This window comes from Rutidosis leptorrhynchoides, chromosome 4 (assembly GCF_046630445.1).
Source record: "Rutidosis leptorrhynchoides isolate AG116_Rl617_1_P2 chromosome 4, CSIRO_AGI_Rlap_v1, whole genome shotgun sequence".
Taxonomy (NCBI): Eukaryota; Viridiplantae; Streptophyta; class Magnoliopsida; order Asterales; family Asteraceae; genus Rutidosis; species Rutidosis leptorrhynchoides.
Genome location: NC_092336.1, coordinates 189,256,990 through 189,281,201, shown reverse-complemented (window position 1 = coordinate 189,281,201; position 24,212 = coordinate 189,256,990). Strand labels below are relative to the sequence as shown.

Genomic DNA, 24,212 nt, shown 5'->3' with positions numbered 1-24,212 from the left:
GATTTCATGCAAATGAGGACATTGCATGATCTTAAGTGTGGGGAAGAGTTATAAATTCTCTCGAATTTGCACTTGGTTTATTTGCCAAATTTTGTGAAAATTTGAAAATTTTTTAACTAAATGAATTCAAAATCATGTTTATACATATTTATGAACGATGAAAACTAGGTGTTAATACCAAAATTATCGTTACCTCGAAAAGGACATAAATTGAGAAACAACCTAAAATGATTGAATTCATTTAAAATGGAAAAGAGGAGAATCAAAAGGCAAAGAAAGAAATAAATAAAAGCCAAGTGTATGGAGAATATACTAAGTTATTCAATTAAAAACTATCTATCACATGTTTCTGTAAAGTTATTGCAGGTGCTTTTGTTTTGGACTAAATTAACGGTTTTACCCGGTAAATTGTATTAAAGATGAAAGAAAGATGGATCTACACGATGAATCAATTCCATCATTAAAAGGAACTAAAGTCTTCCAAAAAAGACACGCGCTTCTTGATTTAGGTCAGGAAGTTGTCGTCCAGACCAGCTGTAGGTTGACGAAAAATCTAGAAAAGTCATCTCTAAAATCAGCAAGAAATCCATGGACCTCAGCATCAAACAGGGTCGGCATGTGGTCAGACTTATCCTAACCATGAGAGGATCTGTCTCGTAAAATGGAGAGGGCGTCATGCAAAGTAGCTTGATAAGACTAATGAATCAGACCCCCAGAAAGGATAATCTCCTTAAAGATTAAAAATCAGCTTTTAAGCCTGATATTACTCAATCCTTGATATTGACCTTAAAGATTGAGAATTACAAACTCATGAAATTTGATGATATCTAAACTCGAGCTTGAACGAGAAAATATTTTGATCAAATTAAAACCGATTTGTTTTCTGAAAAACCTATTTCCAATGCGTTCATTACCATTGAACGTAAAATCCTAGAAATTCACCTTGAATTCATTAGGTCACCTGAACCAAATCGGGTGTCAACCGTAAGAACGGTGGTTGCATAGCATGGTCGAAGACAGGACCTTGTGCCAGACCAAAAAATTATAGGGTGATCTTTACTATTGATCCTACAAAGGATAGTAATTGCATCCGACACGTTTTTGACCATAATCAAAAGCATGTCATTAGACATTGCCTTAACAGTTGCTTGTTCAACGCTTTCCTTTACAACCGGATGGTAGTTTACCGAAAGGTAATATACGGAGCAAGTATATTGGACGTGTTGTGACGACCCGGAAATTTCCGACCAAATTTAAACTTAATCTTTATATGATTTCGACAAGATAAGCAAAGTCTGTTAGGTTGAGTCTCAATAATTTTGAACTGTGTTTCATATATTCATTTGACCTTTGACTATTCTCGACGATTCATGAACCACTATCTGTAAATAAATACATATATATTTAAGTATAAATATATAAATATGAAAGAGAAACTTATGTGTGTAAATAAAAATAATATATAATATTACTATAAATCTATATATATATATATATATATATATATGAAAAGTATATTGAATATATGTATATATGATTTAGAATTTATTTAAAACGCTCGTAGCACTCGTTTGTCATCTTGATAGTTATTAATCAAGTTAAAAACGAACTTATGTGATTTTAAAATAAATGGTGAGCCGAAAATGAGTTCTATAAATTTTAGGCTTACTAAAAATGTATTTAGGATCTAGTTATTAAATTTTAACACTTTTCATATTTTACCCAGAATTGAGGGGACAGTTGATGTAATTTTTATTTAACAATTAAGGATCGAATTTTATACCATAATGACCAAAATAAATAAAACTATTTAATTTAAAAATTTAGGATTTTTAGGAACACTTTTATGCGTTAACTGTTTAGCAATGGACACGATATTTTAACCCGTTAAAGCTGTCGGTGCATAAATCTAAATAATTGAAGGCGGCTAACTAATATGCATACTGTATGATCTATTATTGTTTCTCTTTTGCTTTCCTTCCCCACCAATAACATAATGTGAATATATATGTATATGTACACATATACTCCTGCACATAGACTTTGATCAACCTATATCACCTCAAACCAATTACAATCGCCATCCAAAAACCATCCAATACCAACATCATCGATCAAATTGCTGTACTGTTGCTGTGCACAATTTATTCTCGAATTCTTCTTCTTTATTACTAATCCTATTAATATATTATGATTATTAATCTAATTAAAGTTTGCAGATATATAATTCTATATATATACATCATACTTATACACATGCACCATTAGACATAACATCCTCCACAATCAAACACCTAGCTGTCAATCTATGTTTATGTTTCGGTTCATGAACCAAGCCACCATTCGATAACCATTGAACTGCCACCATTCCCCACCCCTACCATCATGAACCTACAACCTTCCATCACTTTTATCTTCTGTTTTCTAATTATGTTTCAAACAAACACGACCACTAAACCACACTCACCTGCAACTGTTCCTTTAATCTTCTTGTTCCAAACGCATCAAACCTGGAACCATCGATCACTGTTATGATTTTTATAAGAGAACTTCAATCAAGAACACCACCACTTTTTACGACCCAAACCCGCCATCATCATCCTAGTCCACCTTCATCTCACCGAAACCACTACCTTAAAACCCATCACTACCCTCACCCTACCACTGTCACTCGATATATTTCTGTCCGAGAGCCACCATGTTCGATCACCACTCACACTCTCTTTTTATCTCTCTCTCTTCCATTTCTTCCTCTCCTCTCTTCCTTATATTCCTGCTTAACAATCGCCATTTAAAACACACAAAAACCGCTATTTTCTTTTCTATTCGAGAAACCAAGGTTAATATTAAGGAAGTTGCATGTTGATACAAAAGAAAATAAGAAGAGTTGAAACATGACGTGTTGATACATGATTATCTAGCATTATAAAGTGAGGTATTAACTTAGTTTTTTTTATTTTAAAAGATTACCGGTCCACCTAATATATCAAGTGGCTGCTATATCTTTAGTCGACATTTTGGCATTATTTTAATATGGTAGGGTGATTAAATTATTGAAGGATCACTCAATTCATTTGGAACCCACGATGATCATAAACGTTTGTTTTTATTTACAGCATAATGCAAATTATGTCCACTAAACTGTTTTGGAATTGGGTTTATATTGGGTTAACCATATTTTTAGAAGGGGCTTAGACTATGGACGGCTTGTTTAGGTCTAATGGATTGGTTTGCTATTTGGGCCGGAACTCAAATTAGTTGAATGATTGTCGATGTGTGCTGATGTCAATGATGATGATTTGTTAGGTAATAATAATAATGACGATATTAGATATGGTTAGAATAATTAAATTGATGATGAATGAGTTATAAAATGATGATATTAGTTGATCATGATGAACGATGAAAATTATGACGAGAATTAAGAATGATGTTGATGAAATTGCGGAAGATGGAAATAATGATATAGATGATAATGGATTATGTTAGGACATGATAATAAAGGACGATAGCATAGAGAAATGGCGATTAGTGATGTTGTTGATGAACTAAAATGATATAAGAAGAGGATGATAATACGATGGGATGATACTGAAAAAAAAAAATGATTACTTGATAATAAGGAATACATAAAAACATGAAAAATGTTGATGGTGGTACTCATTTGGTTTAGATGAAGGAGAATAAAAAAAAACTGACGAATGGTTAATGATGTTATTCGGTTAGCGGGACGCCGCGGGTTCAAACCCGGGCTTGAGAATTTTTTTAAGAGCTACTTCTTTGAGGTAGTATTACTATTACCTTTATTATTATTATTATTATCATTATTATTTCTATAAAAACTATATTATTATTATTATCAAAATTACTACTAATATTATTATCATTACTACAATAAAAATTAGTCATATATAAATATACTTAACTAAACTATATTAACATTTTTATTTATTTAAAGAATATAAAATAAATAAATACATTTAATTAAATTACTAATGAAACACATAATTTATTAAAATAACAAGTATATCATTAATAATATATAAATTCGTTCGATTTCAATTACGTGTTAATATATATATATATATATATATATATATATATATATATATATATATATATATATATATATATATATATATATATATATATATATATATATATATATATATATATATATATATATATATATATATATATATAAATGATATAGGTTCGTGAATCCGAGGCCAACCCTGCATTGTTCAGTTTCGTCGTATGAATATATTTACTACAAAATATTGAATAGTGAGTTTCATTTGATTCCCTTTTACTCTTTACATTTTTGGGACTGAGAATACATGCGCTGTTTTTACAACTGCTTTATTAATTGCTTTTGAAATATATTTTTTGAACTGCTAATACATGAAATGCTTTTATAAATGTTTGACGCGATATGACATAAGCAAAACATTCCTCGAATGAATTATTATGCAGACAGAAGTTCTGTGGATTATTATTGAATTAGTTGGACGTTATAATTGCCACTAATTGTTGTGAATATTTTCCCTGATTATTATTGTTTGGTAACCTAAGAATTAGAAATGGGTATGGCCCTAATTCACGCGAATCCTAAAGGTAGCTACCGGGATTAACACCCCCACCCAGAATGTTCACTAGACGGAAGGGCTAGTGGGCGTGGTGTTTAGTACTTCGAAGTTTATATGATTATTATACAGACGAGTTGTTCTGTTTTGGGGAAATTATTATGCGCATTATATGTTAAGGTCGGTTACCAAGCCTAGTTATGAAAGCAATGAAAAGTGAATGTTATGTATCGAGAGAATGATTTTATACCCAGGTTATGTGTATGTTATTTTTGTGCACGAGATATGTGTACGGTTACTAAGATTTATGAAAAAGGATTTCGTACACGAGAAATGTGTACTGTATTTAAAAGATGTCGCATGTACATTACAGGTGGGTATAGGATTCGGGCCCATTTGTACCATGCAGCATTTAAATCTTGTGGTCTATCAAAATGTTGAATTTTATTGTTTTATGATAAACTTATGAACTCACCAACCTTTTGGTTGACACTTGAAAGCATGTTTATTCTCAGGTATGAAAGAAACCTTTCGCTGTGCATTTTCTCATTTTAAAGACATTATTTGGAGTCGATCATCGTAATGGGACCAGATGTTGGTGACTTCGTCCAGATGGATTAGGACGGGTCCTGACATGTGGTATCAGAGCGGTGGTCTTAGCGAACCAGGTCTTGCATTAGTGTGTCTAACTAATAGATGTTTAGATGCATTAGTGAGTCTGGACTTCGACCGTGTCTGCATGTCAAAAGTTTTGCTTATCATTTCGTGTCGAAAATTACCTACATATCATTCTTAAAAAAATTTCCTGCTTATCATTCTTAGTCTAGACACGTCTTACTGTATTTAGTGCATCGATAGTGTAAAGACAAAATTCATATCTTAGCGTATCTGATGATTCATATCTTAGCGTATCTGATGATTCATATCTTATTGTATTTGTTACTGTAGACTTGCCTGACATATTCCGTAAATCCCTCCGTAATCTACGCAACCTTTTGTCCTATATATATATATATATATATATATATATATATATATATATATATATATATATATATATATATATATATATATATATATATATATATATATATATATATATATATATATATACATATGTAAAAAGAATATCATGCGATATCTGAAAATCATTTCATATCGAAAAATCCTTTATTCAATCGTACGAAATGGAACTCACCACTAGTTCCCTCAGATTCCGACATGGAGTCCCACTCAAGCTCCGAAAGTAGTGTGATCGGAATGGACCAACCAGTCAGCCATCATCTATTCTGGATGAATTGGGGCTGGGTTCGTAGCCTACTTAGTCATTGGAGACAAGAAGAAGGCGAACCCTTTCATCCACCATATTGTCCTCTTGGCGAAGAACCTGTCGCACTTACCGGCGAACCTGTCCGAGACACCATTTTCTCTCTCATTTCCAGAGTATCTCATCATGATTATATACTAAACCAAATTCTAGATTTTATTTATCCGCTCGTTCGAACCGACAATCACCCCGGTGTAATAGAAGAAGTCAACGAGCTTCGCACCCGGGTTACGGCTTTGGAGAATATGGTGCAAAGATTACAAGCACCAGCGGCAACACCAGCAGTATAACCAGTACCACCAACAAAGACATCTGCATTACACACCTCAACATCACAATTTGTATCTCGAACATCAACATCATACGCACCATAGATACCAAGGAGTACCAACAACAATGAACGATGAAGTATTAATCCATAACTTCATTGAAGAAATATTCTGCGAAGAATATGTGGTTTCTAAAAGTTTTAGAGATTACTACTTCTAGCTCAAACCGAAAAGCAAATGAGATTAATATCATATTAACTCATTAAATCCATGATTACATCTGAAAAAATATATATGCAAGTATATTTTCATCAAGATTGTAATTAAGAATTCCTTCGTACAAACTATTAATGGTGAATATATTTTAACGGGTAGGTAATACCCGAGGAATATTTAGATTTCACATTAATAAGTTACACTGTACATTCTTCGAATCTGATTCAACAGTCATTTACTATCCTATTTACAATCACCGATATACGTATCCGTTCGCCACAAAATAACCATTTTCATTCAATTTCATATTTGAATTTTGACCTATCAGAATCCAACAAGTGGCATAATGAAGAAAACATTGGATAAAATAAAATTTGTTAGAAACAAACAATTTAACTATGAGAAGAATTTTGATAAGAATCCACGCTAACTGTTCCTAGCTAACTGTTCCTAGCTAACTGATTAATTTCGTATTACATTTTATTTATCGCAATTTATTTATCGCAATTTAAATTCTCGCAATTTTATTTATCGTCATTTAATTTCTGTTATTTATTTTACGCACTTTAAATATCGGGACACGTATACAAGGTTTTGACATATCATATCTACGCATCTATATATATTATTTGGAATAACCATAGACACTCTATATGCAGTAATGCTGGAGTTAGCTATACAGGGTTGAGGTTGATTCTACAATAATATATATAGTTTGAGTTGTGATCGAGTCTGAGATGTATACGGGTCACGACACGTATTAATTAATTCGAATATTATATATTAAACTATATATGAATTATTGGACTGTTACTGTGGACTACCGACTGTGGACTATCAAGATTGGACAATTAAAAATGAATTAAAATATTGATTATAACATATGAAACTAAATATTTCTTCAAGTTTGCCATTTGATCTCATCTTAAACCTCATTTGTGTCTTAACGATTATAATCTGCGTTCAAACCTTTCATGATTCTTGAAAACACCTCAATCGAAAGGATGAACCAACCGCACTTAATTTACAGAAGAAAAGATTGATGCATATAGTGTTGCACCTGAAAAACACTCGGAACCTGAGTAAACGTTTAACACATAGCTGTGCTAATTCCTTTAGTGTTATTATTACCGAAAATAACTTTGCAACTCCTGATCAAGATAGCCAATTTTGTCACAGCTCTAGCAAGTCAACTTCGGCTTTTCGTTCGAAACAACCTTATTATAACCTTGATATATATGCGTACTCTTTTATTGTTACCGGGGAATCTTTTATATTCCACTAAATTACCAACAGACGTACCAGCAACCTCGTTGCTCCTTGGCTTAAATCTCTACGACAAATCAATATATATATCTATTGAAGTCTTATCATGAACTCATCGGTATCTCGTAACGATAATTATCATACCAAGTACCGGAAGGTATCAATCGATAATCTCGAAATTCTCAGCGATTCTACGACAACAATTTATATATATATATATATATATATATATATATATATATATAACTTCTATCTCCTGGATTTACGAATTTCAATTTTGAATTTCTGAAAAGCGCTTTAGCTTATGAATCAGTTTACTGAGTTTTGAAAAAGCTGATGAAGCAGTGAAAACTGAAGACTGCCTTAACAGTCAAAAGTTTGATGATAAAGAATGGAGCGTTGGAAAAGCTCAAAAAAATTTTATACAGAAAAATGAATTGAGCAAATCATGAAAGAGACTCTGGATAAGGACTAAACTTGTACATAAAAGAATCCTGATGATTCTGTTTCTAATGAAATCTTTAACGAATACCTTGTTCCTTAATCGCTCTAAATCATCGTGAATGAATTTCTTCATCACAATTTGATTCAAAAAAAAATTCTAAGATATTATCGTATCTTTCATTATTAATATCCTCAATATTTCTGAAGATGTCTTCATAAATATTCTCATCCGATATAAATTATCTCTCCGCGCTATCTGTGATATATCATAAAACGAAACTGTCTTAGTTTCTATATTCTGTAAATCTTCGAGTTTAAAATAAGAATGCTTTTGAAGTAGTGTTGGAAATTGATGCATGAGTTAGTATAATATAATGACACTTGATCAACGTGATTATATTACAGTAAGTCATGCTGAGTTTCTAATGGTATGTAATGATTCACAGATCATAACGTCATTATGTGCCATGTTACACGATTCTTACATTCGATCTAATCCCTAAACATATCAAGAATATATTTTCTTGATAGTTCTATCTTTCCTCTTAAATGCTGGTAATTCAACCAATCAAGGTCGTGCTATTACAATTTCTTTCTTAGAACGTTAACAATGTTCATTCCGAAGTTCATACCAACAAATTCTGGGTCATTATTCGCTTGACTTGAAGTCGGGAAGAGAAAACAAGAGCATGGAGCTCTGAAATAAAGCTCAACAATAATACAGAAATTACCAACCGTGTATATCAATGTTTATCGCAACATAAAGACATGGGAGAATTAAAAACACTATAACCCCAAGGGCGAAGTAGAAGTAAACAGATTCCTCTGGTGGAAGTTGGAAAAGGAGAATGATTGTGGCGATAGTTAGGACAAGGACAAGGATTAGAACTGAATTAAGCATTTTCACAATCTTTTGGATGTATGAACTAAGAAAGAAAGAATAGGAATGATGAGAATAATGGAACGGAAGAGCTTAATTTATAATGGAAATATCAGAAAGAGTAATCGAGGCAGATCACCGTATTTAATTATATAGATCTTAATTTCCTTATTCGCCGAAGAATCAAATCTTTTAGATTTCGAAGATTTTCTTTAAATCCCTTGAATTTCGGAAATCCACCATAACTACGTCAAAAGTTAAATCTCTATCTCAAACTGTTGTGATAGATTCATTCGTATGATTCACCTAATCGAATCGTTTTATCTATATTTGTCAATAATGATAAAACTTCATTTATCAACTCATATTTGTCATGAAAACATTTTTATTGTTAGCCATGACCACCTCACTCAAATTTTGGGACGAAATTTCTTTAACGGGTAGGTACTGTGACGACCCGGAAATTTCCGACCACATTTAAACTTAATCTTTATATGATTTCGACAAGATAAGCAAAGTCTGTTAGGTTGAGTCTCAATAACTTTGAACTGTGTTTCATATATTCATTTGACCTTTGACTATTCTCGACAATTCACGAACCACTATCTATAAATAAATACATATATATTTAAGTATAGATATATAAATATGAAAGAGAAACTTATGTGTGTAAATAAAAATAATATATAATATTACTATAAATCTATATATATATATATATATATATATATATATATATATATATATATATATATGAAAAGTATATTGATTATATGTATATATGATTTAGAATTTATTTAAAACGCTCGTAGCACTTGTTTGTCATCTTGATAGTTATTAATCAAGTTAAAAATGAAGTTATGTGATTTTAAAATAAATGGTGAGCCGAAAATGAGTTCTATAAATTTTAGGCTTACTAAAAATGTATTTAGGATCTAGTTATTAAATTTTAACACTTTTCATATTTTACCCAGAATTGAGGGGACAGTTGATGTAATTTTTATTTAACAATTAAGGATCGAATTTTATACCATAATGACCAAAATAAATAAAACTATTTAATTTAAAAATTTAGGATTTTTAGGAACACTTTTATGCGTTAACTGTTTAGCAATGGACATGATATTTCAACCCGTTGAAGCTGTCGGTGCATAAATCTAAATAATTGAAGGCGACTAACTAATATGCATACTGTATGATCTATTATTGTTTCTCTTTTGCTTTCCTTCCCCACCAATAACATAATGTGAATATATATGTATATGTACACATATACTCCTGTACATAGACTTTGATCAACCTATATCACCTCAAACCAATTACAATCGCCATCCAAAAACCATCCAATACCAACATCATCGATCAAATTGCTGTACTGTTGCTGTGCACAATTTATTCTCGAATTATTCTTCTTTATTACTAATCCTATTATTATATTATGATTATTAATCTAATTAAAGTTTGCAGATATATAATTCTATATATACATCATACTTATACACATGCACCATTAGACATAACATCCTCCACAATCAAACACCCGAATATCAATCTATGTTTATGTTTCGGTTCATGAACCAAGCCGCCATTCGATAACCATTGAACCGCCACCATTCCCCACCCCTACCATCATGAACCTACAACCTTCCATCACTTTTATCTTCTGTTTTCTAATTATGTTTCAAACAAACACGACCACTAAACCACACTCACCTGCAACTGTTCCTTTAATCTTCTTGTTTCAGTTTTAAATCGTTCCAAACGCATCAAACCTGGAACCATCAATCACTGTTATGATTTTTATAAGAGAACTTCAATCAAGAACACCACCACTTTTTACGACCCAAACCCGCCATCATCATCCTAGTCCACCTTCATCTCACTGAAACCACCACCTTAAAACCCATCACTACCCTCACCCTACCACTGTCACTCGATATATTTCTGTCCGAGAGCCACCATGTTCGATCACCACTCACACTCTCTTTTTATCTCTCTCTCTTCCATTTCTTCCTCTCCTCTCTTCCTTATATTCCTGCTTAACAATCGCCATTTAAAACACACAAAAACCGCTATTTTCTTTTCTATTCTATTCGAGAAACCAAGATTAATATTAAGGAAGATGCATGTTGATACAAAAGAAAATAAGAAGAGTTGAAACATAACGTGTTGATACATGGTTATCTAGCATTATAAAGTGAGGTATTAACTTAGTTTTTTTTTTTAAAAGATTACCGGTCCACCTAATATATCAAGTGGCTGATATATCTTTAGTCGACATGTTGGCATTATTTTAATATGGTAGGGCGATTAAATTATTGAAGGATCACTCAATTCATTTGGAACCCACGATGATCATAAACGTTTGTTTTTATTTACAGCATAATGCAAATTATGTCCACTAAACTGTTTTGGAATTGGGTTTATATTGGGTCAACCATATTTTTAGAAGGGGCTTAGACTATGGACGGCTTGTTTAGGTCTAATGGATTGGTTTGCTATTTGGGCCGGAACTCATATTAGTTGAATGATTGTCGATGTGTGCTGATGTCAATGATGATGATTTGTTACGTAATAATAATAATGACGATATTAGATATGGTTAGAATAATTAAATTGATGATGAACGAGTTATAAAATAATGATATTAGTTGATCATGATGAACGATGAAAATTATGACGAGAATTAAGAATGATGTTGATGAAATTACGGAACATGGAAATAATGATATAGATGATAATGGATTATGTTAGGACATGATAATAAAGGACGATAGCATAGAGAAATGGTGATTAGTGCTGTTGTTGATGAACTAAAATGATAAAAGAAGAGGACGATATTACGATGGGATGATACTGAAAAAAAAAAAACAATTACTTGATAATAAGGAATATATAAAAACATGAAAAATGTTAATGGTGGTACTCATTTGGTTTAGATGAAGGAGAAGAAAAACAAAAATGGACGAATGGTTAATGATGTTATCTGGTTAGCGGGACGCCGCGGGTTCTAACCCGGGCTTGAGCATTTTTTAAGAGCTACTTCTTTGAGGTAGTATTACTATTACCTTTATTATTATTATTATCATTATTATTTCTATAAAAACTATATTACTATTATTATCAAAATTACTACTAATATTATTATCATTACTACAATAAAAATTAGTCATATATAAATATACTTAACTAAACTATATTAATATTTTTATTTATTTAAAGAATATAAAATAAATACATTTAATTAAATTACTAATGAAACATATAATTTATTAAAATAACAAGTATATCATTAATAATATATAAATTCGTTCGATTTCAATTACGTGTTTATATATATATATATATATATATATATATATATATATATATATATATATATATATATATATATATATATATATATATATATAAATGATACAGGTTCGTGAATCCGAGGCCAACCCTGCATTGTTCAGTTTCGTCGTATGAATATATTTACTACAAAATATTGAATAGTGAGTTTCATTTGATTCCCTTTTACTCTTTACATTTTTGGGACTGAGAATACATGCGTTGTTTTTACAACTGCTTTATTAAATGCTTTTGAAATATATTTTTTGAACTGCGAATACATGAAATGCTTTTATAAATGTTTGACGCTATATGACACAAGCAAAACATTCCTCGAATGAATTATTATGCAGACAGAAGTTCTGTGGATTATTATTGAATTAGTTGGACGTTATAATTGCCACTAATTGTTGTGAATATTTCCCCTGATTATTATTGCTTGGTAACCTAAGAATTAGAAACGGGTATGGCCCTAATTCACGCGAATCCTAAAGGTAGCTACCTGGTTTAACACCCCCACCCAGAATGTTCACTAGACGGAAGGGCTAGTGGGCGTGGTGTTTAGTACTTCGAAGTTTATATGATTATTATACAGACGAGATGTTCTGTTTTGGGAATATTATTATGCACATTATATGTTAAGGTCGGTTACCAAGCCAAGTTATGAAAGCAATGAAAAGTGAATGTTATGTATCTAGAGAATGATTTTATACCCAGGTTATGTGTATGTTATTTTTGTGCACGAGATATGTGTACGGTTACTAAGATTTATGAAAAAGGATTTCGTACACGAGAAATGTGTACTGTATTTAAAAGATATCGCATGTACATTACAGGTGGGTATAGGATTCGGGCCCATTTGTACCATGCAGCATTTAAATCTTGCGGTCTATCAAAATGATGAATTTTATTATTTTATGATAAACTTATGAACTCACCAACCTTTTGGTTGACACTTGAAAGCATGTTTATTCTCAGGTTTGAAAGAAACCTTCCGCTGTGCATTTGCTCATTTTAAAGACATTATTTGGAGTTGATCATCGCAATGGGACCAGATGTTGGTGACTTCGTCCAGATGGATTAGGACGGGTCCTGACACGTGTTGCTTTCCTAATACTAGGTTAGCAAGTGGGTGACACAAAACCACGAGTTTTGAGCCCAAATTTTAAAATCTGAAACCCACAAAACAAACAAAAACATTTTTACAAACACCGGTGAAGGGTTATTCCGAAAAACTTGTCTAGGGTAAAATATAGCTTGAATTTTCAAATGATCAAATATTTTCATAAAGATCCAATTTCCTTAAAGGATCTAAATTTTTATAAGTCATGTGGGACTGTAACCACATCGTTACTATCATTGTTTATACCGCCGTATTAAAATCACTGTTGTACAAAGTGTGAGAATAAAAAAAAGTGATTCGAGTGAAGTGTGATTTAATTTTAAGTTCTGTATTGCTTGAGGACAAGCAACGTTCAAGTGTAGGGATATTTGATAGTGCTCTAAATGAACATATATTTAGTATCAATATCCTTCCAATATGTAAAGCTTTTAGTTACTATTGTTCTATTTTTATGTAATAATCGTTTAAATAAATAAGTGAGAAGACAAAAGAAGAAAATGACGATTTGAAGATGCAAATGACCAAAAAGCTCAAATATACAAGATACAATCCAAATGGTTCAATTTATTGATGAGAAACGTCTAAAAATTACAAAGAGTACAAGTCGCGAAATGCAAAGTACAAGATATCTAAGCGTACGAAAGGACGTTCGAAAATCCGGAACCGAGACATGAACTGAGCATCACGCGCGAGTCAACGGAGGTAAAAGTACAAGTCAACTATGCACAAGAATATAATATAATATATAAATAATTATATAAATTATATATATTTATTAATTATGTCGACAAGCAAATGGCCAAAAAGTGGTGAGCTGGAATCCGAAGGTCCGCACTCGCAGAGCAGCCGAAGTCAGAAATCTCCTATAAAAGGCACGAATCTGCCGAATCTATGGCACACCATATCAATTCAATCTCTCTATTTCTATAATATATATTATATATTTATAATATATATTTATAATATATATTAGTTTAGTTTTATATTAGTTAGTTTGGGTAATGTAAAAGTTATTTTACAGGTTTTAAAGTCGGAACTCTGTCCGTGTAATGCTATGCGATTAATAATCATTGTAAGTTAAATTCTCCTTTTTTAATTATGTATCGTACTTAAGTTATTATTATGCTTATTTGAGCCGAAGTAATCGTGATGTTGGGCTAAATATTAAGACGGGGTTATTGGGCTTTGGACCATAATTGGGGTTTGAACAAAAGAACGACACTTGTGAAAATTGGACTATGGGCTATTAATGGGCTTTATATTTATTTAATTACATGATATCTTGTTAATTTAATATAAAGGTTATAATTTGACGTATCTATAAATAACCACACACGCTTAATCGGGTACGGTGGGCGGGATATCTATAAATACCAATAATTGTTCATTTGACCGGACACGGGAATGGATTAATAGTCAATGGACTTGTTGAAATAGGGGTGGATTACATTCATGGGTAATTGGTGTAATTGTTAACAAAGTATTGAAACCTTGGATTACATGCAGTCGATAACCTGGTGTATTCATTAAACAAAGTATTAAGACCTTGTTACAGTTCGAATCCCCAATTAGTTGGAATATTTGACTTCGGATATAAGGTTAATTTGACGAAGACTCTCGCACTTAATAATTATGACCGATGGACTATTATGGACAAAACCAGATGGACATATCGAATAATTCAGGACAAAGGACAATTAACCCATGGTAATAAATTAAAATCAACACGTCGAACATCATGATTACGGAAATTTAAATAAGCATAATTCCTTTATTTTATATCTTATCGCACTTTTAATTATCGTACTTTTAATTATTGCAATCTTATTTACCGTCATTTTATTTATCGCACTTTAAATTATCGCACTTTAATTATCGTCATTTACTTTACGCTTTAAATTAAGTTATATTTATTTTTAATATTTTGCATTAGGTTTTAATTGTGACTTAAGTTTTAAAATCGATAAACCGGTCATTAAACGGTAAAACTCCCCTTTTTATAATAATAATAATTGTAATATATATATATTATATTTTGTACAAATATAGTTATATAAAAATATAGTGTAAAATAAGCCGTCTCCCTGTGGAACGAACTGGACTTACTAAAAACTATACTACTCTACGATTAGGTACACTGCCTATAGTGTTGTAGCAGAGTTTAGGTATATCCCATTTGTAAATAAATAATTAAAACTTGTGTAATTTGTATCGTATTTCGTATTAAAAATAATAGTATTTCGTACCCCTCCGATTTAACATCAAGTTTTTGTGATAGTGCTCTAAATGAACATATATTTAGTATCAATATCCTTCCAATATGTAAAGCTTTTAGTTACTATTGTTCTATTTTTATGTAATAATCGTTTAAATAAATAAGTGCGAAGACAAAAGAAGAAAATGACGATTTGAAGACACAAATGACCAAAAAGCTCAAATGTATAAGATACAATCCAAGTGGTTCAATTCATTGATGAGAAACGTCTAAAAATTACAAAGAGTACAAATCGCGAAATGCAAAGTACAAGATATCTAAGCGTACGAAAGGACGTTCGAAAATCCAGAACCGAGACATGAACCGAGCATCAACGCGCGAGTCAACGGAGCTAAAAGTACAAGTCAACTATGCACAAGAATATAATATAATATATAAATAATTATATAAATTATATATAAATTATATATATTTATTAATTATGTCGACAAGCAAATGGCCAAAAAGTGGTGAGCTGAAATCTGAAGCTCCGCGAGGCACAAAAGTACCACACTCGCGAAGCAGCCAAAGTCAGAAATCTCCTATAAAAGGCACGAAGTCTGCCGAATCCATGACACACCATATCAATTCAATCTCTCTATTTCTATAATATATATAATATATTTATAATATATATTTATAATATATATTAGTTTAGTTTTATATTAGTTAGTTTGGGTAATGTAAAAGTTATTTTACGGGTTTTAAAGTCGGAACTCTGTCCGTGTAACGCTACGCAATTAATAATCATTGTAAGTTAAATTCTCCTTTTTCAATTATGTATCGTACTTAAGTTATTATTATGCTTATTTGAGCCGAAGTAATCATGATGTTGGGCTAAATATTAAGACGGGGTTATTGGATTTTGTACCATAATTCGGGTTTGGACAAAAGACCGACACTTGTGGACATTGGACTATGGACTATTAATAGATGGGGGTATTGTCTAATCGAATGACAACTCATTAGAATCTGTCAAACCTATCTTCAAATTAGTTAATCTAATAATTATTAAATGATTATGCATGTCCTATTTAGTGATGTTTATACTACATCTTTTACGATCATTTAATTAATTATTCGGGTTGAGTAATTGATTATTCAAACTGATCAAGTGGGTAAATTAATGTTCATATCTTATTAAAACAGGGGTGGATTACATACAAGGGTAATTGGTGTAATTGTTAATAAAGTATTAAAACCTTGGATTATACGCAGTCGATAACCTGGTGTAATCATTAAACAAAGTATTAAAACCTTGTTACAGTTCGAATCCCTAATTAGTTAGAATATTTGACTTCGCGAATAAGGTTAATTTGACGAGCATTTTATAATTATGACCGATGAACTATTATGGACAAAAACTAGATAGGTATCAAATAAGCCAGGATAAAGGACAATTAACCCGGGTAACAATTAATTAAAATCAAAACGTCAAACATCATGATTACGGAAGTTTAAATAAGCATAATACTTTTATTTCATATTTCATCGTACCTTTATTTACTGTCATTTTAATTACTGCAATTTACTTTATCGCAATTAAAATCCTGTCATTTATATTATCGTCATTTATCTTTACGCTTAATATTTAAAATCGACAAACCGGTCACTAAACGGTAAAAACCTCCCCTTTTATAATAATAATAATATTACTTATATATATATATATATATATATATATATATATATATATATATATATATATATATATATATATATATATTGTTTAAAATAAATATAGCGTTAAACTCAGCTAGCTCCCTGCGGAACGAACCGGACTTACTAAAAACTACACTACTTTACGATTAGGTACACTGTCTATAAGTGTTGTAGCAAAGTTTAGGTATATCCATTAAATAAATAAATAAATAACTTGGGTAAAATTGTATCGTATTTAATAGTATTTCGCAATAAAAACTTGATGTTAAAGTTCTTTTTATAATAATAAGGGGTGCGTATATTTTTGATAATATTTGATTGATTAAAGTGGGATAAAAGACCAAAAAGATTTTTATATTTAATTTTTACCTTGTTTTTAAATTAGTATTAAATTATTATTGTAAATTTTTAAAACCAATATATTTAAGTTTTTTTTAATATATATTTTAAAAAATTAATATTTCCAATATAAGTTTGTAAAATTAATGTATAAAAATATTAATAATATTAATATGAATTTTTAATTTTATACATTTTAAATTTAAGTTTGGTGTGAATTTAAAAACAAAAATTTACTTTATTTCATTAAGTTAAAAATTTGATATTTAAAATTCGTCGTGAGTTGAAGACTAGGTCATTGAACCGAAGTTGTTTTACCCAAAGGAGGGACGAGAAATTTTATTATTATTATTTTTAATCTTATTGATTTAAAGTATGCCAAAAACATTTAAAAAACCCAAATATCTTTTTGGTCTTTTATCCCACTTTAATCAATCAAATATTATCAAAAATATACGCCCCTCTTTTAGGTAAAGTAATTTCGGCTATATTACCTAGTTTTACTCCTGACGAATTTCTGAAATATTTTGGATTGATTGATTAAAGATATTTATAACTTAAGAATAAACGGTAAATTTCGAAATGATGTAATAAATTTTTGTATGATATCAATAATTTCGATTTCGTATACCTAATTTTATTGAATATCAATTTAATACTTTATAGCGAACGATTCAGCGTTTATTATCAAAAGGTTAAAAGCAATAAAATAAAATAAACACTGTACATACTTACCTATGAGAAAGAATTCTCAGAGACCTTCTTTAGCCGACTCATAGGAGAGTCGTGTGATTTGGTTTTCCATAGCTACATAAGCGTAACCTCAATTCTTCAATAACTTTTCTTCTAAACATATGAACGGTCCTTCTCTGCATAGAGTAATAAATTCGGTATTTGAATATGTTTGATTATTCAAACATTTACCTTTGAGTGACCATTTTCCGCATTTATGACATCTTTCAAGGTGTCGTGCTCTTCTTTTTGTTGCGGATTTTGATTTTCCTTTACCAAAATGTGTCTTATGATGATCTTTCCTGAGTTCTTTCCTCACTTCGTCCATTTTGCCTCTAATTAATGATACCAGTTCACTCGAAAAGATGTTATTATAACATTTAGTAATCATGACTTGTAGTAGTAGAGCATGGTTCAGATCAAAGGAATTCTTCATCTCGTAAAATCTAAAAGAAATAAAAATTCAGAATGGGGGGAGAAGACTAGTTCTTTAGGGTCTGCTAGGGAAAGACCATTCGGATTCCATTCTCGAGAACTACACGAAAACAGAAAATCTAACTCTAACAGAAATGCATATTACCCTTAAAAGATTCGAATCTTTCCACACTTAGTTAGCTGTGGTGTCAAAATTGTGATTAACTTCATTGTCAACTTCCATTGGACCATGTATGTAATGTTTAACTCTGTGACCATTAACCTTAAATTCAACCCCATTTGAATTTATTAACTCTATTGTTGCGTAAGGGAAAACTCTTTTGACTATGAATGGTCCAGACCATCTTGATTTCAATTTTTCAGGAAATAACTTGAGTCGAGAATTGAAAAGAAGAACTCTGTCTCCTTCTTTAAATTCTTTTGAACTTCTGATTCTTTTATCATGCCATTTCTTCATTCTTTCCTTATAGATTAACGAATTTTCATATGCTTCATGTCTTAATTCTTCTAATTCGTTTAATTGACTTAACCATAGACATCCGGCTTCATGCAAATCAATATTACATGTCTTCAAAGCCCAAAATGCTTTGTGCTCAATTTCTACTAGAAGGTGACATGCTTTTCCGTAAACGAGTCTAAAAGGTGTGGTTCCAATTGGAGTTTTGTAGGCTGTTCTAAAAGCCCATAGTGCATCCTCCAATTTCAAGGACCATTCCTTTGGATTCGATCCTACGGTTTTCTCTAGAATACGTTTTAATGCTTAGTGGGTATTTTCAACTTGTCCATTTGTTTGTGGATGATAAGCGGTTGAGATTTTATGAGTCACTCCATATCTTTTGAGAACTTTCTCAAGTTGATTGTTACAAAAATGAGTACCCCGGTCACTTATTAAAGCTTTCGGTGTTCCAAACCTAGCAAAAAGACCTTTTAAGAAGTTGACTATAACTCATGCATCGTTAGTTGGGAGAGCTTGTGCTTCCACCCATTTAGATACATAATCAATGGCAACGAGAATGTAGAGATTATTATGAGATTTTGGAAATGGACCCATAAAGTCAATACCCCAAACGTCAAATACTTCACATACTTGAATGACATTTTGTGGCATTTCATCATGTTAACTTATTTTTCCGGCCCTTTGACAAGCATCACAGGATTTACAAAGAAGGTGTGCATCTTCGAAAATTGTAGGCCAATAGAATCCAGCGTCATAGGCTTTCCTTACTGTTGGTTGAGGCCCATAATGCCCTCATGTTGGTCCTGTGTGACAATGGTTTAAGATTTGACTAGCTTCATCTCCGAATACACATCGGCGTATTATTCCATCGGGACAATTTTTAAACAAATGTGGATCTTCCCAGAAATATTGTTTTATATCACTAAAGAATTTCTTTCGTTTTTGGTACGACAACCCTTTTTCAAGAAATCCACATACTAAGTAGTTTGCATAGTCTGCAAACCATGGAATTTCATTATAATCGATTTTCAAAAGATATTCATCAGGAAAGTTATCTTGTATAGCCGATTCATTTAGAACTTCTAATTCAGGATTTTCAAGACAAGAAAGATGATCAGCGGCGAGATTTTCTGCTCCCTTTTTTCTCGGATTTCAATATCGAACTCTTGTAAGAGTAAGATCTAATGGATTAATCGTGGTTTAGCATCTTGTTTTGAAAATAGGTATCTAAGAGCAGAATGATCTGTATAGACCACAGTTTTTGCTAGAACGAGATATGAACGAAATTTGTCAAAAGCAAAGACAATGGCAAGGAGTTCTTTTTTAGTAGTTGTGTAATTCATTTGTGCTCCTTGTAATGTCTTACTTGCGTAATAAATAGGTTGAAATTGTTTTTCAATCCTTTGTCCTAAAACGGCTCCCATTGCAAAAACACTTGCATCGCACAAGAGTTCAAATGGTAGATTCCAATTTGGAGTTATCATGATCGGCGCATTAGTGAGTTTTTCTTTAAGAATATTAAAAGATTTGATGCATTCATCCGAAAAGATGAATGGAGCATCCTTTTCTAGGAGTTTATTCATAGGAGTGGCAATTTTAGAAAAATCTTTTATGAAACGTCGGTAAAAACCGGCATGTCCTAGAAAACTCCTAACTCCTCTATCGTTGGTGGGATGTAGAAGTTTAGCAATTACATCTACTTTAGCTCTATCCACTTCAATTCCTTCCTTTGAAATTTTATGACCAAGAACGATGCCTTCTTTAACCATGAAATGGCATTTCTCCCAATTAAGAACTAGATTTGATTGCTCGCATCTAATAAGCATTCGTTCAAGATTAAATAGACATGTTTCAAAAGTATCACCGAAGACTGAAAAGTCATCCATGAAAACTTCCATGCATTCTTCTATCATTTCGCGAAAAATTGCCATCATGCACCTTTGAAAGGTTGCAGGGGCATTGGAAAGTCCAAATGGCATACGTTTGTAAGCAAAAGTACCATAAGGGCACGTGAACGTGGTTTTCTCTTGGTTCTCGGGTGCGATTGAAATTTGAAAGTATCCGGAAAAACCATCAAGAAAACAATAGTAACTATTCCCGGCTAATCTTTCTAACATTTGATCAATGAAAGGTAAGGGAAAGTGATCTTTTCTGGTGGCATCATTTAATTTTCTATAATCAATACAAACTCGCCATCCTGTTACAGTCCTAGTAGGACTAAGCTCATTTTTTCATTTGTGATGACAGTCATGCCACCCTTCTTAGGTACACATTGAACTGGGCTTACCCATGGACTATCAGAGATTGGATAAATTAAACATGTATCTAGCAGTTTAATAATTTCATTCTTAATAACATCTTGCATATTAGAATTTAGTCTTCGTTGGCGTTGCACATAGGTTTTATGACCTTCTTCCATAAGGATTTTATGTGCGCAATACGAAGGACTTATTCCTTTAATATCATGAATCTTCCATGCAATAGCTGGTTTATGAGTTTTTAGCACAGAAATGAGTTGAGATTTTTCATTTTTCGTAAGAGAAGACGATATTATTACAGGTAATTCAGATTCACCATGTAAATAAGTGTATTCCAAATGGTTTAGAAATGGCTTTAACTCTAATGTCGGTGGTTCTTTTATCGATGATTTGTATCGATATCTGTCTTCCTCTTTTAACATTTGAATTTCTTCTGTTGTTGGTTCATATCCATTAGCCATGAGTGCGGCTAACATTTCAGCTTCATCAATTGGTTCAGTTCCTTCTCCTAAAGAACACTCTCCTGTTCCTTGTAATTCTGGAAATTCTTCTAACAATTCTGCATGTGAATCTATAGTTTGAATATAATAACATATATCATCTGCAGATCGCGATTGTTGCATGACTCTATCAACTAAAAAGGTAACACTCTCTTCCTCTAGAATTAGGGTCAGTTTCTTACCGAACACGTCTATTATTGCTTTAGCCGTGTTTAAGAATGGTCTTCCTAATATAAGAGGAACTCGAGAATCTTCTTCCATGTCCAAAATAACAAAATCTTTTGGAAATACTAAAGTACCAACTTTAACTAGCATTTTCTCCATTATCCCTCTAGGATATTTTACTGATCGATCGGCTAGTTGTATACTTATTCGTGTTGGTTTTAATTCTCCGAGGTCTAGTTTAGCGTATAGTGAATACGGCATTAGATTTATACTAGCACCTAAGTCTGCCAAATGCTTCTATTGAACTAAGACTACCTAGAAAATATGGAATTGAGAAACTTCCTGGATCTGATAATTTTTCTGGTATCTTATTCAACAACACTGCAGAACAATTAGCATTCATTGTAACAGCCGAGAGTTCTTCCATTTTCTTTCTATTAGTGATTAGATCTTTCAAGAATTTATCATATCTTGGCATTCCTGAAATCACATAAATGAAAGAAAGATTGATATTTATTTGTTTAAACATATCCAAGAATTTGGATTGCTCGGCTTCAAGTCTTTCTTTTCTCATTTTACTTGGGTAAGGAAGCGGTGGTTGGTATGGTTTAACATAAAGTTTAGCTTTAACTGTGTTATCTTCATTAACCTTTTCAACTACCGGTTATGTTTCCTTTTCTTGATCAGATTGTGGTTCTTGTGGAGTAGGGATAGAGTCCTCAGAAATTACAGGTATTTCCGGTGGTTTAAGTGTAATACCACTTCTTGTGGTAATGGCTTTAGCTGTTTCATTCCGGGGGTTAGCATTTGTATCGCTAGGTATACTTCCCGATTTTCTTTCACCTATTAACCTTGCTAGGTTACTTACTTCTTGTTCCAGATTTTGAATAGAAGCTTGTTGATTTCTAAATGCTTGAGCATTTTGTTCATTGATTTGTTTCTGAGATGTGAAAAATTGAGTTTGAGATTCAACTAGCTTCGACATCATATCTTCTAAATTTGGCTTTTTATCATCGGTTTGTGGTGATTTAATTGGAAAAATAGGTCTTTGCTGGTTGGAAGTATTATTAGATACTTGTTGATTGCTAGGACCTTGTTGGTTGTTGTATGGAACATTTCGGTTATAATTCTGATTTTGATTGTAGATTGGTCTTGACGGTTGATAATTATTTCCAGGCCTTTGGTTTATATATGAAACATTCTCTCTTTGTTCCATTGTTTGTTCAATACTGAGACAATCTTTTGTCAAATGTGGTCCTCCACACTGCTCACAACTAATTCGTATTGAGTGAATATCTTTAGTCATATTTTCCATTCGTCTTTCGACAGCATCTATCTTGGCGGAAATGGAATCAAATTCATGGCTAGAATCGGCTCTAGCCGCTTTAGATGATCTAACGATATCTTTTTCTTGATGCCACTCATGTGAGTGGGAAGCAGTGTTATCAAAAATTTTGTAAGCATCAGTTGTGGTTTTCTTCATAATGGAACCACCAGCTGCTATGTCGATGTCTTTTCGTGTAGTGATGTCGCATCCTTGGTAGAATATTTGTACTATTTGATAAGTGTCTAAACCATGTTGCGGACATCCTCTCAATAACTTTTCAAATCATGTCCACGCCTCATATAGAGTTTCATTTGGCTTCTGTGTGAATGTAACAATTTCTCCTTGAAGTCTTACGGCTTTAGATACCGGATAGAATTGTTTAAGAAATTTTTCAACTAAAACGTCCCATGTATCAATCGCCCCTTCAGGTAACGATTTCAACCAATCTTTGGCTTCTCCCTTTAAAGTCCAGGGAAATAACATGAGATAAATCTGTTCATCCTCAACTTCTCTTATTTTAAATAGAGTACAGGTTCTATTAAAGGTACGAAGATGTTCATTTGGATCTTCCTTCAGCGCACCACTAAATTGGCATTGATTAGTTACCATGTGTAGGATTTGTCTTTTGATTTCATAATC

General features: G+C 31.9%; 1 non-coding gene across 1 annotated transcript; it reads left to right on the top strand.

Moving 5' to 3' along the window:
- Positions 1–23,817: 23,817 nt before the first annotated feature.
- Positions 23,818–23,924, top strand: LOC139846096 (small nucleolar RNA R71). The gene has a single exon (XR_011758840.1). It is a non-coding gene; the product is annotated as a small nucleolar RNA R71 (small nucleolar RNA).
- The last annotated feature ends 288 nt before the right edge of the window (positions 23,925–24,212 follow it).